Source organism: Lithobates pipiens, unplaced genomic scaffold, assembly GCF_037356315.1.
Source record: "Lithobates pipiens isolate NorthernLeopardFrog02 unplaced genomic scaffold, aLitPip1_a1.2 Scaffold_28, whole genome shotgun sequence".
In the NCBI taxonomy this organism is placed as follows: Eukaryota; Metazoa; Chordata; class Amphibia; order Anura; family Ranidae; genus Lithobates; species Lithobates pipiens.
Genome location: NW_027507789.1, coordinates 62,982,464 through 62,998,263, shown reverse-complemented (window position 1 = coordinate 62,998,263; position 15,800 = coordinate 62,982,464). Strand labels below are relative to the sequence as shown.

The window sequence follows — 15,800 nt, the reverse complement described above, 5'->3', positions numbered from 1 at the left end:
TATCTCTTGACCTTCCCTCTTAGATTGTAAGCTCTAAGGAGCAGGACCCTCCGATTTCTACTGTATTAAAATATATTGTATTTGTAGTGTCTAACCTCAAAGTTGTAAAGCGCTATGTAAACTGTTGGCGCTATATAAATTGTGTATAATAATAATAATTCTAATTATTATACAATGCATACTAGCACATTATGCTATTGTCTTACAGGTTTTTTTTTTTTTTTTTTAAACTGTAGTGGTTTACTACAGCTTTAACCACTTACGGCCCGCCCGCCGCAGTTTTACAGCGGTTGTTTGAAGGGAGATAACGTTATGGCAACAGCTAGCTACAAGATAAGACGTTTGGGACGACCAGAACCCTTCCTAGAGCTGGCCGTCCGGCCAAACTGAGCTATTGGGGGACAAGAGCCTTGGTGAGAGAGGTAAAGAAGAACCCAAAGATCACTGTGGCTGAGCTCCAGAGATGCAGTCGGAAGATGGGAGAAAGTTGTAGAGATTCAACCATCACTGCAGGCCTCCACCAGTCGGGGCCCGACAGAAGCGTCTCCTCAGTTCAAGACACATGAAAGCCCGCATGGAGTTTGCAAAAAAAAAAATAAAGAAGAAAAAAAAAAAAAACACACCATCTGAAGGACTCCAAGATGGTGAGAAATCAGATTCGCTGGTCTGATGAGATCAAGATAGAACTTTTTGGTCTTCATTCTAAGCGGTATGTGTGGAGAAAACCAGGCACTGCTCATCACCTGTCCAATACAGTCCCAACAGTGAAGCATGGTGGTGGCAGCATCATGCTGTGGGGGTGTTTTTCAGCTGCAGGGACGCCCTGACTGGTTACATTCGAGGGAAAAATGAATGCGGCCAAGTACAGGAATATCCTGGACGAAAACCTTCTCCAGAGTGCTCAGGACCTCAGACTGGGCCGAATGTTTACCTTCCAACAAGACAATGACCCTAAGCACACAGCTAAAATAACGAAGGAGTGGCTTCACGACAACTCCGTGACTGTTCTTGAATGGCCCAGCCAGAGCCCTGACAAACCCAATTGAGCATCTTGGGAGGGACCTAAAAATGGCTGTCCATCAACATTTACCATCCAACCTGACAGAACTGGAGAGGATCTATAAGGAGGAATGGCAGAGGATCCCGAAATCCAAGTGTGAAAAACTTGCTGCAGCTTTCCCAAAAAGACTCATGGCTGTATTAGATCAAAGGGTCTGAATACTTAGGACCATGTCATTTCAGTTTTTCTTTTTTTAATAAATCTGAAAAAATGTCAACAATTCTGTGTTTTTCTGACAATATGGGGTGCTGTGTGTACATGAATGAAGAAAAAAAAAAAAATGAATTTACCGGTAAATGATTTTAGCAACTGGCTGTGTGTAATATATATATATATATATATATATATATATATATATATATATATATTACACACAGCCAGTTGCTAAAATCATTTACCGGTAAATTCATTTTTATTTATTTATTTATTTTTCTTCATTCATGTACACACAGCACCCCATATTGTCAGAAAAAACACAGAAATGTTGACATATATATATATATATATATATATATATATATATATATTTTTTTTTTTTTTTATTAACACGCATGCACACTTTATATTTTTTCATGGAATAATTCAGATTATTGTTTTGAATAAAATAAAGAAGAACAAACAAAATTTGACAAGGAAAAATGAAAGGCTAATTTATTAACATGTATTTGCAAATGATTAGGTGCCATACAAGATATCTAAACTTTTTTTTTTTTTTTTTTTTTTTTTAAATCTTCACTTGCTCGATTCCTGCATCATCCATGACTCCTAAAATTTAAACAGTCTTCTAGAATCAGATTAAATTAACTGTGCATCTGCTAGTAAACTAGGCAGAAGAGTTGAAAAGAAGGACACACAGGACTGAGGACGAGCGCTACGGTCTTGCAGTAATAAGCTATGACACCATTTCCTGAGACATTACCACAGTCCCTGTTAGTGTTTTACCACAAATACCAACACCCATATGCCCTCACCATATATAACATATAAAATGCACGTGCACGGGAAAAAAAAAAAAAAAGTTAAACACTAACAGCAACAGTGATGATCTAAAAGATCAGTATATCTAATAATGCACAGAGCGCAAGTACTGGAGCATCAGAATTAAAGAAGACGTATGCTCTTAAACAAAACATACATACTGACTTCATGAAGCCGCATCTGTGCGATGCTGCAGCCGTTTCATGTTGGCTCTAAAACAGAGAACTGAGCGATCATAACTTTTGATGATATGCTCTGAATGGGGAGCAATGACCGTCAGTCACTGCTCTCAGCTATGCCCCTTCCCGCGCTCACAGGAGTGTCAGGTGGTGGGAGAGGGTGGGCATGACTGGCTATGGCTCTCAGCCATACACTGAAAAGCAAGCCGTCAATCAGGCAATGGTCCAGATCCCAACAATATTGTTGGTATCCTTCCAGAACATGGTGAGGCTCTTTGGGTGTTCCAAAATAGACACCACTGCACACGTGCAGTGACATTTCCAGTCTGGCAATGATTTATATTATATCCTGCACATGTGCAGTGGGGGGTCCAATAGAGGGAAGTATTTTAGGTGGACACATACATGATAACTTTAGTTGACACTCCATTCGTGTTTTCTTTATGATGTTTTTAGTTTGCCTTCAAGGATTTCCTGCTGTGTACCTTACAAGAGGGTACCAATGCCATGTAGGCATACGGGGGGGGGGGGGGGGGGGGTACTGCTCTTACTCATGGGCATAAGGGCGATACCAGAGGAGAGAGAATCAGGGGAGAAAGTTGGAAAAAGGAGGTAAGAGAACAAAAATAAATAAAAAATAAGGGGGGGGGGGGGGGGGTTTGGAAAGGAGGAGGAGGCAGTGTTTGCTCTGGAGGTTCATTATGGGAACGTCAACACATCATGTAGATTGCAGTTCCAGGAAGCACATAAGCTGCCAGATGCACAAGAATTTATCATGAGTGTCAGTATCACCGTCAATTTCTTGTTCAAGAGTTTTTCACTTTGTCAAAGTTTAGAATCTTTTGCAACGTCCGTTTTCTGTCCGGAAAAAATATGGGACTTAAGATTACACTCTCGCTTGCTTGTGCCTTCAATTGGTTTGTGTAGAGGCGTCTCCCGGGATCTTTTTGTAAATTTATATGCAACGAGTTGTGTTATAGACCCTTATCCACAGTTGTTTGACTCTAGATGCCCACCATATACGTTTTCATGTCTCCTAGATCTGAGCATCCCCTAAAGCATGTAGAGGGGTAAGTAGGGAGGAGTTTCACCATTCTGACCAGAGTTAAGTACCACTGGGACAAAAGTTGTTACATTACAGGAGGAACAGAATAAAGCCTCCCAGATTTTTTTCCAGGTCTCAGGGGTTTGCATGGACCCAGGTCCCTTTTTCAGTTGGAATCGTTTTATTTATTTATTAACAGAATTCTCAACTGCCTTTGGATCTCTCCAGTTACAAATGGCCCCTTTTCCCTTCTTGGGACCCTTTCAGCATGGGACTGCTCCACCACACGGATTGTTTTTACCTTTAATCCAAAGGCTTGCGACTTCTAAACTCTGAGTAATCAGAGTACCAGGTTGTTGTAATTTGTAAAATGCTTTTATTATTTCATTTTGTTATGATATTTATTTTTGTAAAGCCAGGTACATTAATGACCCTGAGGAAAAGCGATACTCAAAACACATCTAGCAGACTTGACATCAAGACTGTTACACTTTAATCTATGAGAGTTGCCTATGGGGCTCAGTTCCCCTATGGGCTAAGCCCACAGTATATATGTTTTGAGATATGATTTCATGTTCTGGAGTAAAGATGCAATAAACAGTTTTTGTATACCAATTTTGGCTTATGAATTACACCTGGAACTGTGAAAGTCCCATAAACCAATGATATACAGTTTTTGCCTAGCATAAGCTTGTGGACACCTAACCATCAAACCTAACTATGCTGCCAAGTGTAGTTAGACAAAACACAATGGTTCCAGTGAATATATGGTTAATAGCATACAACGACATTTTAGAAAATTGCAGTACTGTGACAACAGTTTGGTGAAGACCCTTTTTTGTTCCATCACGGCTGGGTCTCTGACTCAAAACAGGTGTAGAAAGACATATTTTGATTTGAACTACACAAAGCCATGACCTCAACTTTACGGAACACCTTTGGAATGCATTTGACTGCCGATTGCAAACCAGGTGTTCTTGTCCAACATCAGTGCCGACCTACCAAATGTTCTCTTGTCTGAATGGGCACAAAATTTACAGACACTCAGAAATCTTGCAGAAAGCTTTCCTTGAGGGGTGGAGGCCGATATGGCTACAAAAAAAAGGGGGGGGGGGGGCAATTTCATAATGCCAATTGTTTCAGAATGGAACGGCAAGAAGTCCATATATAGGTGTCATGATCTGGTTGTCCCATATTTTTCCCAATACAGTGCATAGATAAAAAAAATAGGTCTTAGGGCCCTTTCACACTGATGCACTTCCATTGCCTTACAATGGAAGGTGCCTTTTTGGTGCAATTCTGAAAATCCACACCAAAGACGACTTTTAAAAGCACAGCGCACCTGCAGTGTAATAAGTTCAATTATTTTTTTCAATGAGCAATTTTGTCACCCTGGAAAAGCACAGCAAAATTGCACTAGTGTGAAGTGGACTTTTTTATGTTGCAATCTGACCACTTCCATCACCAAATTTGATATTAGTTTCCCAACAACTGTCCTTTATTTTCTCCATTAGCCCATCCCCCACAGTTATTACCTTTTGTATCACTTGACCCTCCTATTTAGAGTGTAAGTTCTACGTTCTAATGAGCAGGGAGGGCCCTCAGATTTCACCTGTAGTGAATTGTATTTTAACTGTACTGTCTGCCCTAGCGTTGTAAATCGCTGCACAATCTGCTGGCGTTCTATAAATCCTGTATAATAATAATAATAATAATAATAATAATAATAATAATAATAATAATTTAAAATGGAAAGCCATGATAAAAAAAAAAAAAAATGCATAACTTTAAACGGACAATTGCGCGGTCATACGACATTGCTCCCAAACAAAATTGACGTCTTTTTTTTCCCATAAATAGATCTCTCTCAATGGCGGTTGATGAATATTTTATGTCACACTGTATTTGCGCAACGGTTTTTCGTAATTTTTTGGGAAAACATACAGTTCAACGAATAATAAAAAATAAAAAAAAAATAAACGTAAAGTTTGGCCTTTTTTTGTATAATGTGAAAGATGTTACGCCACAAGAATCATGACCTTTATGCCAAGCAAAAAAAAACAAAATAATTGTGATTCTCATTTTAGCCAGAATCCTGCAACATTTCAGAGATTTTACAGGCATGTTATGTGTTTTACAGAGTTTTTTGCCCCTGTATCAAATGTCTGGAGTTTGCTTCCTGGGCTTGGTAAGGGGAGGAGAACTATCCTAGAGGAGGAGAGAAATTCTTCAGGCATGAAAAGACGCAGATCACACATTGAGAGTCATTCCCACTGATGACTACGGGATCAAAAATGCCAGAATATGCTAAAAATAATCTCATGTACTTTTCACAGTGTACAGCATAGAGTGACTGGGCATAAAAATGTGAACAGGTACAATTAGAAAGAATGGAATTCTGCATAGCAGAAAAACGCTCAAGTGCGAAATGGGACTGAAGACTTTTCCTTGGACTGAATCCCAGGATCAAATATCAAGAAGTGAATCAACTATAGCCATTTCTGAGAAGATCCACCCATGGATTCTTTATACATAGTCGATGACTCCTCTCTCACCACATCATTCACACATTCCTGGCAAACCAATTCAGAAGACAAAACAAAAATCCTTTTTCTATAGAGAGCACATTTCCTAGAGCCCGAAAAGATTTGGACTGGTAAAACCTTGAGTCCAGTCAAGCTGTTTCAAATTGGCAAAAAAACGAATATTAAAAAGGCAATTTTTTTAAAAAACAAACAAAAAACAAAACGAACACCAAAACAAACACCAAAACGAACACCAAAACAAACACCAAAACAAACACCAAAACAAACACCAAAACAAACACCAAAACAAACACCAAAACAAACACCAAAACAAACACCAAAACAAACACCAAAACAAACACCAAAACAAACACCAAAACAAACACCAAAACAAACACCAAAACAAACACCAAAACAAACACCAAAACAAACACCAAAACAAACACCAAAACAAACACCAAAACAAACACCAAAACAAACACCAAAACAAACACCAAAACAAACACCAAAACAAACACCAAAACAAACACCAAAACAAACACCAAAACAAACACCAAAACAAACACCAAAACAAACAACCAAAACAAACAACCAAAACAAACAACCAAAACAAACAACCAAAACAAAACACAAAACAAAACACAAAACAAAACACAAAACAAAACACAAACATGTTATACTTACCTGCTCTGTGCAGTGCTTTTGTACACAGCAGCCCGGATCCTCCTCTTCTTGGGTCCCTCGACAGCATTCCTGGACCCTCCCTTCTGCCGAATGCCCAAAAAACAAGCAGGTTGCAATGGGGGCACCGGAGCAGGTTCACTCCTGAGCCACTGCTCTGGGCATCCACTTACAGAGGTAATAAAGGCAGCTAGGAGGCAAATGATCTATCGCCTCCTTGCCACCTGTCAAATGATTCTGAAAAAGGATCCATTACAAATCTCTTTTCAAAGGTGCACCAATGTTACCCGCATTTCCTTACAGTTACTAGTGTGTGTCAAGCTTCCACCATGGCTGTTGCCAAGCTGATCACACATGCAGCACCTTGCCAACTGCAGATCAAACAGGCCAAGATGGCAGCTTCCTTGACTGCAAAGGATAGGAGGGTTTAGTCCCACTTCAGTGGGTTAGTTCACCTTGACCAAAAACAGCCTATGGGTTTAGTTAAATTGTAATGCATTATTTAAGCATTTCTCTAGAATTTCCAAACTCTTGGAGTAAAAAAACGATTATTTATTATGGTATTAAGGTTTGAGCATGTATTCCATACACAGATTTAGCCGTTGTGATGTACGACCAGTGCTACTTTTGACTAAAAAGCCATTTTTTTTCTTTGCAATTTACAAGCCTAAAACAGAAATGGGTAGATTTACACAACTTGTATGCATCTATGCCATTTTAGATTTAGTCGTATTTTATACGACTAAAAATAGTGTTAATTTCGTCAACGAAATAAACACTGGATGTCACACCACTTTCTTAAACTCAATCTAAAACTAAGCTTGTAATTTACGACCTCTCCTTCAAGCACCACATCCAAAATCACTGGCTAAATCTTGCCACCTGAACTTTTTTGGTAGAATTCACCCCTTCCTGAACACACAAAACAACTTATTCACTCCTTGGTTATATCCTTGACTACTGCAACTCCCTCTTCACTGGCCTACTTCTACACAGGATATCCCTCCTTCAGTCTATTATGAATGTTGCTACTAAATTTATACACCTAAGTAACCGATCCGTGACTGCTGCCCGTCTCTGCCAATCCCTTTACTGGATTCCACTAACCCAGTGTTTCTCAACTCCAGTCCTCAAGGCGCACCAACAGGTCATGTTTTCCATTATTTTGCACAGGTGATTTGATCAGTTTCACTGCCTTAGCAATTACCAGAGCCGTTTCATCTGAGGGAAATACTGAAAACATGACCTGTTGGGGCGCCTTGAGGACTGGAGTTGAGAAACACTGAACTAACCCAATGTATAAAATGTAAAATATTAACTACAATGTACAAAGTCATCCACAACACTACACCCAGCTACATCACCAACCTCATCTGCAAATATCTCCAAAATCATCCTCTTTTGCTCCTCTAAAGACATCTGGCTCTCTAGCTGGTTACCTCCTTCCATGCTCACCACCAGGACTTTTCTGTAACCACTCCCATCCTCTAACTTCCTACCCCAGTATGTACGGTCAGCTCCTACCCTGTCCACCTTTAGGCGATCCTTGAAAACAAATTTATTCAGGGAAGCCCACCCAACCTCCAAAAACTGTACTTGAGTCCACTCCATCAGATTTGCAGCCATTACCTTTTTTACCACCTCCCCCTCTAGATTGTGAGCTCCACAAGCAGGGCCCTTCTACCTTGAATGGTTTAGTAACTGTACTGTCCTCCTTTAGAACCCTTTCACATGGGCACCTCCGCCTAATGCGGGGGTCCGCAACTAGTAGATCGTGGACAGGCGACTGGTAGATCAGTCTGGGCTTGCTGACCCACCATTCCAGAGCATCAGAGTGCAAGGCAGAGGAACTACTTGTAAAGTTGGAGCTGTAGTAGGAAACAAGAGCCGTATAAGACAATGCCTCCTTTGTAGTGATGGCTCCTGTCCCATGAGGGGGGATACCAACTGCATGCCATCTCTTATCCTGGCTAGCGGTCTCTAGACTGGTGCCAGCAGCAGGAAAGAGGAAATCTTCAGCTCAGTGTGAAGCAATACCCTGGGCATAATAGTATAGGGCTGCTTTCACACTGAAGTGCTGCGGTTTACCCACACTGCGGGAGCAGTGCAGTGTACCTGCAGGTTTGCTGCATTAAGCAAATAGACTTCTTTTCTATCCTGTGGGTTTGGTGCACTTTCTGAATGCGGCTCGTGCAAAAGTATCCCTGTGCGTTTTAACAGGTGGTGAGGAGGTGACATGTTGCTTTCTCACCACCTAATTTAATCCATGATTGCTGTGCAATGCATGCGATAGCGACGCAGTAGTACAATAATTAGAGAGGTTTAAATCAGGTGTGAGTGGGCGACATTGTGCCCGGTGATCTTTGACTTCTTCCATGTTGTTCAGGTAGAGAGCCACCTCTTTAAGGTTGCCTACCCCTGGCCTCCGCTTGCTCAGCGGGGATTTCTCCGCTGAGCATGCAGATGACAGGTCCGTCGCTGCTCACTGTGCAGAGCCGGGACAGACAGTCCCGCTCTCCTCTATAGGGAAATCAGACCGCCTGTCCGTTTTCATCCATTCATATGCGATATGATCCACCAGATAGAAAATAGGACCACCATCCGTCTGGATTTTGCTGACAGAATCCAATCGGATAGCGGTGAATGTCAGCAGACAGGTCACTGCTGACATCCACCGCTCCATAGGGGAGACTGGAGGGTCCGACTGAAAAATGCACAGGTGGACCTGATCGGATAGTCCGTGTGAAAGGGCCCTTATATTGCAAACTGTAGACAAGAAGAAAAGAAAAAAAAAAAAAAAAAAAAAAAAAAAAGGAAGAAGAAAGTTGAAGAAGGTAGTGGTTTTCAAACTATGATCTTTGGACCTCTTAAAGGGGTTGTAGGCATGTACTGGGTAGTCCACAGGCAGGTGGACAGTTGGGTGTCAGAAGGTGGTGGAAGTTCTCCAAACCCAAGATGTGATGTAATCCTTAAGCAACGGGTGGAGGCGGTTAGTTAGAGATCCCCTACCAGGTACGGATGCAGACCGCAGGGAGTCTCGTCAAGCAGCTCCCATTAAGTATCTACTCCGAAAGGTCATTAAAAAAAACAGAGTGGAACACAAGTGAGATTAATTGGTGTACAAAACCAGTTGATGAGATTGCCTAGTGTGGATGTTTTAAAAGGTATGGTGGTGTTGAGGGGGCTAGAATAAGTGTCAACTTAAGAATCAGATATTTGTACATGATCATAAAACATACTGCTTCATTCTGTTCAATGCTAGCAGGTTTGTATACAGCTGTGATAGCTATACTAGAACTGGTTAGTAATATTTGCTCACAATGCAGTCCAGCTACAGTTAGCTCATAGCAAAGTGTTTTATAAGATCTCCCCTCCGCTCACTATATAGGTCACTGTGGCCCCGAAGCAGTCCATGGCTGGGGGCCACTAATTATATGAAAAGCAGGAGGCCCAAGCAACCAGCAGCATACTACAAAGCACAGATGTCATCAGAAAAGGCATAAACCTTCTCACATACCATGCATTTTCTAGGCTGAGCACCCTGCAATTTTCCAGATATAAAACTGGTGGAGATATAGACAGGTCAGGAGGAATGAGATTACCTGCGGGTCGGCTTCTGGGTCTTTTTATGCTGGGCTCATTTAGTTCTTGGCCCCAAGGCGTCTTATAGACTGGACATTGGCTTCTTTAAAAACCTGCACCAGATGTTAAGGCGAGGTCCAGCGGCCCACGGGCTAGAGAGAGGTAAAACAGTTGTTAGCTGTGGAAGGAAATATAACACTGATAAAAGTGCACGGCTTTAAATGATAGCAATTTACACAAGTAGTAAACAATCTGAAATAGTTTAGAAGCATGGACTATCTATCTATCTATATATATATATATATATTTTTTTTATTTTTTTTGCAGTTATACTGAAGGTCAGTAGGGGGAAGGAACCTAATCAAACATACATGGAATACCAGGACACAGGCTGCCCCTCCCTAGAGAGGGGGAAAAAAAAAAAAAAAAAAAAAATATCACAGACAGACAAAAAAAAAAAAAAAAACAAAAAAAAAAAAAAAAAAAAACCTTTGATCAAAGTTAGCAACAAGGGATTTAAATTCATTTTATTTGCACCAAGTATATTTTTCAAACTCAGTTACTACCCTATAAAATTTTTTAGTAATGACACATAGCCTGTGCAGATGGAAAAGCCGTGGGAGGGGCCCAGATGAACCGCTTGCAACAGACTGCCTGCAGAAAAAGGACAGGAGGTAGTGGAGACAAGACCAGTCACCATGCAGGAGGAGAGAGAGCAGCAGTGACTGGTCATTATTACAGGAAGCAAAGCTTCACACTGGATTACTACACAGAGCTGGAAGAAATACACAAAGCACTCCAAGATTTAAATTAGAATAGACATGCCTCTTGTAACCTATACACAATGGTTGCTTATTCCAGAGTCCAGCTTTAACCACTTGCTGTCCACCCCATAGCAGATTTACTACTACAGGGCGGCTCTCCTGTGCAGAATCAAGTAAGCGTACATGTAATTCTAAAACTTCCGCCTAGGGGGCACACACCACCGGCAGCCTGCTGCTTCTGTGATTAATCATAACAGAAGCTTATCTGCAATTGTAGGGCACTGGATGTCCACCGGCACCCACCAATCGTGTCTGAACACACACAGAAAGGAGATCTGCCAATGTAAACAAGGCAGATCTCCATTCTGACAGGGGTGGGATTGATTTTGGGACTATGCAAAGCAGGGAATAAAATCCAACTCTTTCCCTAATAAAAGCGGCACATACAGCACACAAGCACTGGCTAGGCACACATTTAACTCTTTGATCACCCTAGAGGTTTAAACCTGTTCCCAGTCAGTGTCATTTGTACAATGACAGTGCATATTCTTGGCACTGATCACTGTATTAGTGTCACTGGTTCCCGCAAAGTGTCTGATTGTCCACGGAAATATCGCAGCTGCTCTATAAGTCGCTGATCTCAGCCATCGCTAGTATAAAAATAAAAAATTCTGAATCTATATAGCTACTTTACTTTCGGCTGCAGTGACATGTGGCAAGGGATAGTGTGATGGGCGTTTTACGTCATCTAATCCTTTTTTATAAAGGACTTTATTTGAAATGTACAAAGTGACATTTCGTTCATGTCACCGCATAGCAGCGAGATGCATTGCGCTGCAGTGGGGTGACATGCGGCACCATCCAGTGAGGGGTAACACGATGCATCATGTCTTTATATCATACCTTGCTGCTTGCACATGTAGGCTGTGTTGTTTTCCATGTGCCCTGGCAGTGACTGGCATTCTTCCTGTAAAGAAAAATGCCAGTCAGCGCACTAGTGTGAATGGGCCTTGAGAGAATTGATAAAACCGACTTATTGTGCAGATTTTACTTCACTTCTGGTGCCAAAACATAACAGTAAGTGAAAGGAGATCCCACTAAAGTAAGGAAACTCTTCCCTGACAGTTGTCGCCAGAATAAGCATCCTTATTGGAAGGTTTTCCCTCCATTACTGTTCTGGTGACAATCTGAATGAGCGAACTACCCCTACAGACAGACAGACAAATAAAACTTCACAGGGATCCGAACCCTCCCTTAGGCCCCTTTCACATTACCACGACTTCAAAAAGTTGCACAATTTTGCAGCGATTACGCGGCCGCGATTTCAGGGAATGCCTGTGTAACTCGCATCAAAGTTGGACCGAAGTAGTGCAGGGTCCACTTTGAAGTCGGCATGACTTGAAGTCGTACGAATATGAATCGTTGTCAGTGGAAATCATGGGGGACGACTTGTAATGCGACTTTGCAGTCCCAAGTCGTAAAAGTGTGAAAGGGGCCCTACTCTATTCAAAAGGAGAAACAAAATAGGCTTTTAGATGCACTTTAACCCTTTCAGTAGCAGAGCTCCCTGTGCTCAATTTGTTATTTCTCTGGTCGGGATCTGACAACTTGGGGTTGGCACTTGCATTGGCCATGGAAGCGGTTGGGCAGATTTGCAGCCTTCCCAAATTATTTCTACATCAAAGACCTGAGCCTGATTTTAAATACCAAAACAAGCTTACAGTGTCATTTAACCCCCATTAAAAACCATCAATAAATGCTGTATTACATGCTAATTCACACGCAGCCACTTTGGGATTTGTTTTCTGTATTCTGCAAAAAAACTGGTTGATCGTGCCGTTTTCTCTCCCTCCATCCTGTCCATGTCCCCACTGCAGCTGGATATTTTTCAGGAGTAGTGTTGGCAGCTAGTTGGCATGCTCAGGTTTCAGTGTATTTTCTACCCTGAGCATTTCCTCCCAATCACATCTGAGCAGCCCATGTGACTATTGATTGACACATGTGGGTGCATACACAGTGGTAAATGACAGCCCACTCCCTCCTCCATGCCCACTTACCAGCTAAAACACAATGGGGGCGGGACAGTGGTGCAGTGGTTAGCACTCTCACCTAGGAGTAAAAAGGGTCACTGGTTTGAATCCCAACTATGACACTATCTGCCTGGAGTTTGCATGTTCTCCCTGCGCAGGTTTCCTCCGGGTACTCAGGTTTCCTCCCACACTCCAAAGACATGCAGGTAGGTTAATTGGCTTCTGTCCCAAAATGGCCCTAGTATATGAATGGGGACCTTGGATTGTGGGCTCCTTGAGGGTAGGGACCAATGTGAGTGTGCAATGTACAGGTATAGGGACAATTGTAGACACTCACTCAGGTTGAACTGGATGGACTGGTGTCTTTATTCAACCTTACTATGTAACTACATATATATGTAGATTAATGGATGCTTCCCCTCCCTCTTATTCTAAAACATTCTTCATTTTTAAAAGTTTTTTTTTCCCTCTTAATGAATTCTATGCGAGTGTGTCCCTACCCATTCACAAAAAAATAAAAAATAAAAATAAAATAAAAAATTTGGCGTGCAGTCCCATCCATACCAGAGCCAAAGGAATTTTTTTAATTGGTCAAAGTACAAGCTGCAATCATCTCTAAGTCGGATCAAAATGGGATCCTGTCCATTGAAGTCCAATGAAAGTTGGACTTGAAGATGCAGGGCAAAGTCAGATCGGAAGTCGTGCGACTTCCATGTTGGATCAGAGTGAACATAGCCTCAATGACCAGTGTAAAGATGGAGTCAACCACGACTGTTGTATTTAAAGGATACGTCTTTAACACTTATGATCTATTGCATTCAATTGCTGGGGAGGTGGTCAGAAAAAGATAAGAACACAAAAAGTCCACTTGATCTTATAAAGCTGGGTCTAGGAACACCATTACCTACTAAAATGGAATAGATTGGCCTGCGCCATTCATCTTCTGCTCCCAGCCGGCTGCAACAAAACATGACTGGCACAAATTCAGTTCCCTTACGGACAAGGCCAATTTTACTGTACTTTAATCCAAAGCTAAAACTCCAGGCAGCTATAAAATAAATACATGAAATAGTGCAGTTCTGTATTCAAAAAACATCCTTAACCAATTTCTTTATTTTAATGCACACATTGAAAGTACAAGGATTTGCTTTGGTATCACCTTCCTGCAGTCCCTGTACAGCAGAATCAGACAGAGGGAAAAGCAGCGCAAGGACCCAAAAATTATGCTACAGTGTAAGTAGCATGCTGATAGGAGGAGAGAGCAGAGTGTCCTGTGATTGGTTATCAGATGCATTATAGGGCGGTCTGTGCACTGTTCCCTGATATTCCAGCCAGGGAACGTGTACTCATACTACACATCCCATTATTCATGTGTGTATGCTTGCTCATTTATTGAAAGTGTCCCCCGCCGGCTCCAAGACTGAACCGATCGATCAAAGACCACCAATCATTTAGTTCTCAGAGCTCTGAGAGCAGAAAGCTGGGGACTGTCCATCAGGTTCTCTGCTCTGCCCTCCCCCACCTGTGCTCACTGGAGCGATGGGCTGTGGAGGGGACAGGAGTCCCCCTCGCTGAGAGGCTGAGCCGGGTGCCGGTTCAGGCATTTTGGGCAGATCCTGACCATATGGTCGCGATCCTTCCCGAGGCCTTACCCCGCTGTCTACTGAAAATGGGTCACAGGTGTGCAGAACAAACTGCACTCTGGTTATCCACAGGAGATGTACAGCCAAACAAGCTTTGGTTGTGCCTCTCAATTAACTGCAAATCTTCCAGTTACAAACTACAAAAAGGTACTAGGGTTGCACAGATACTCAGTATGGATACTGATACTAGTATTTGCACAAGTATCGGTAATCGTGAAAATACACAGACACTTTCAGGCTTGGTTCTTTGATCTGTCAGTTGGTCTCCCCAGTGTTGAAGAAGTCCAATAATTGGAGCTGTAAAAACACAAACAGCAGCAATGTTTAGCCACTGAAACACTAACATTAAAAGAAACATTGTTTCTTTTTGTATCTTTCCGTTTCTTCATCTGCAGATCAAAGGGATGAACAAATGCTCCTCTGTTCAACCCCTTATTAACCCTTAATTTACTCTAATCAACCTTATTAAAATACCTCATTCTCTTCCATTTATTATTTTCCTGCTTTTTTTGTTCACTTCATAAAACGATAAAAACTTCTCTTTTTTTTTTGCTTTGTTAGTGAATATTTTTTACACATATATATTAAAGTGGATCTACAGTGCCTTGCGAAAGTATTCGGCCCTCTTGAACTTTTCAACCTTTTGCCACATTTCAGGCTTCAAACAAAGATATAAAATTTAAATTTTTTGTGAAGAATCACCAACAAGTGGGACACAATTGTGAAGTGCAACGAAATCTATTGGATTTTTGAAACTTTTTTAACTAATAAAAAAAAAATGAAAAGTGGGGCGTGCAAGATTATTCGGCCCCCTTGCGTTAATACTTTGTAGAGCCACCTTTTGCTGCGATTACAGCTGCAAGTCGCTTGGGGTATGTCTCTATCAGTTTTGCACATCGAGAGACTGAAATTCTTGCCCATTCTTCCCTGCAAAACAGCTCGAGCTCAGTGAGGTTGGATGGAGAGCGTTTATGAACAGCAGTTTTCAGCTCTTTCCACAGATTCTCGATTGGATTCAGGTCTGGACTTTGACTTGGCCATTCTAACACCTGAATACATTTATTTGTGAACCATTCCTTTGTAGATTTTGTTGTATGTTTGGGATCATTGTCTTGTTGGAAGATAAATCTCCATCCCAGTTTCAGGTCTTTTGCAGACTCCAACAGGTTTTCATCCAGAATGGTCCTGTATTTGGCTGCATCCATCTTCCCCTCAATTTTAACCATCTTCCCTGTCCCTGCTGAAGAAAAGCAGGCCCAAACCATGATGCTGCCACCACCATGTTTGACAGTGGGGATGGTGTGTTGAGGGTG

At 41.7% G+C, this 15,800-nt stretch overlaps 1 protein-coding gene across 3 annotated transcripts in view; it reads right to left on the bottom strand.

Moving 5' to 3' along the window:
• The window catches only part of RHBDF2 (rhomboid 5 homolog 2), a 190,617-nt gene that overhangs the window by 135,778 nt on the left and 39,039 nt on the right, over positions 1-15,800 (bottom strand). For all 3 annotated transcript variants that reach the window (XM_077459301.1, XM_077459299.1, XM_077459300.1), the window contains exon 2: positions 10,071-10,202. The gene's annotated coding sequence lies outside the window, so the exon portion shown is untranslated. The remainder of the gene's footprint in view (positions 1-10,070; positions 10,203-15,800) is intronic.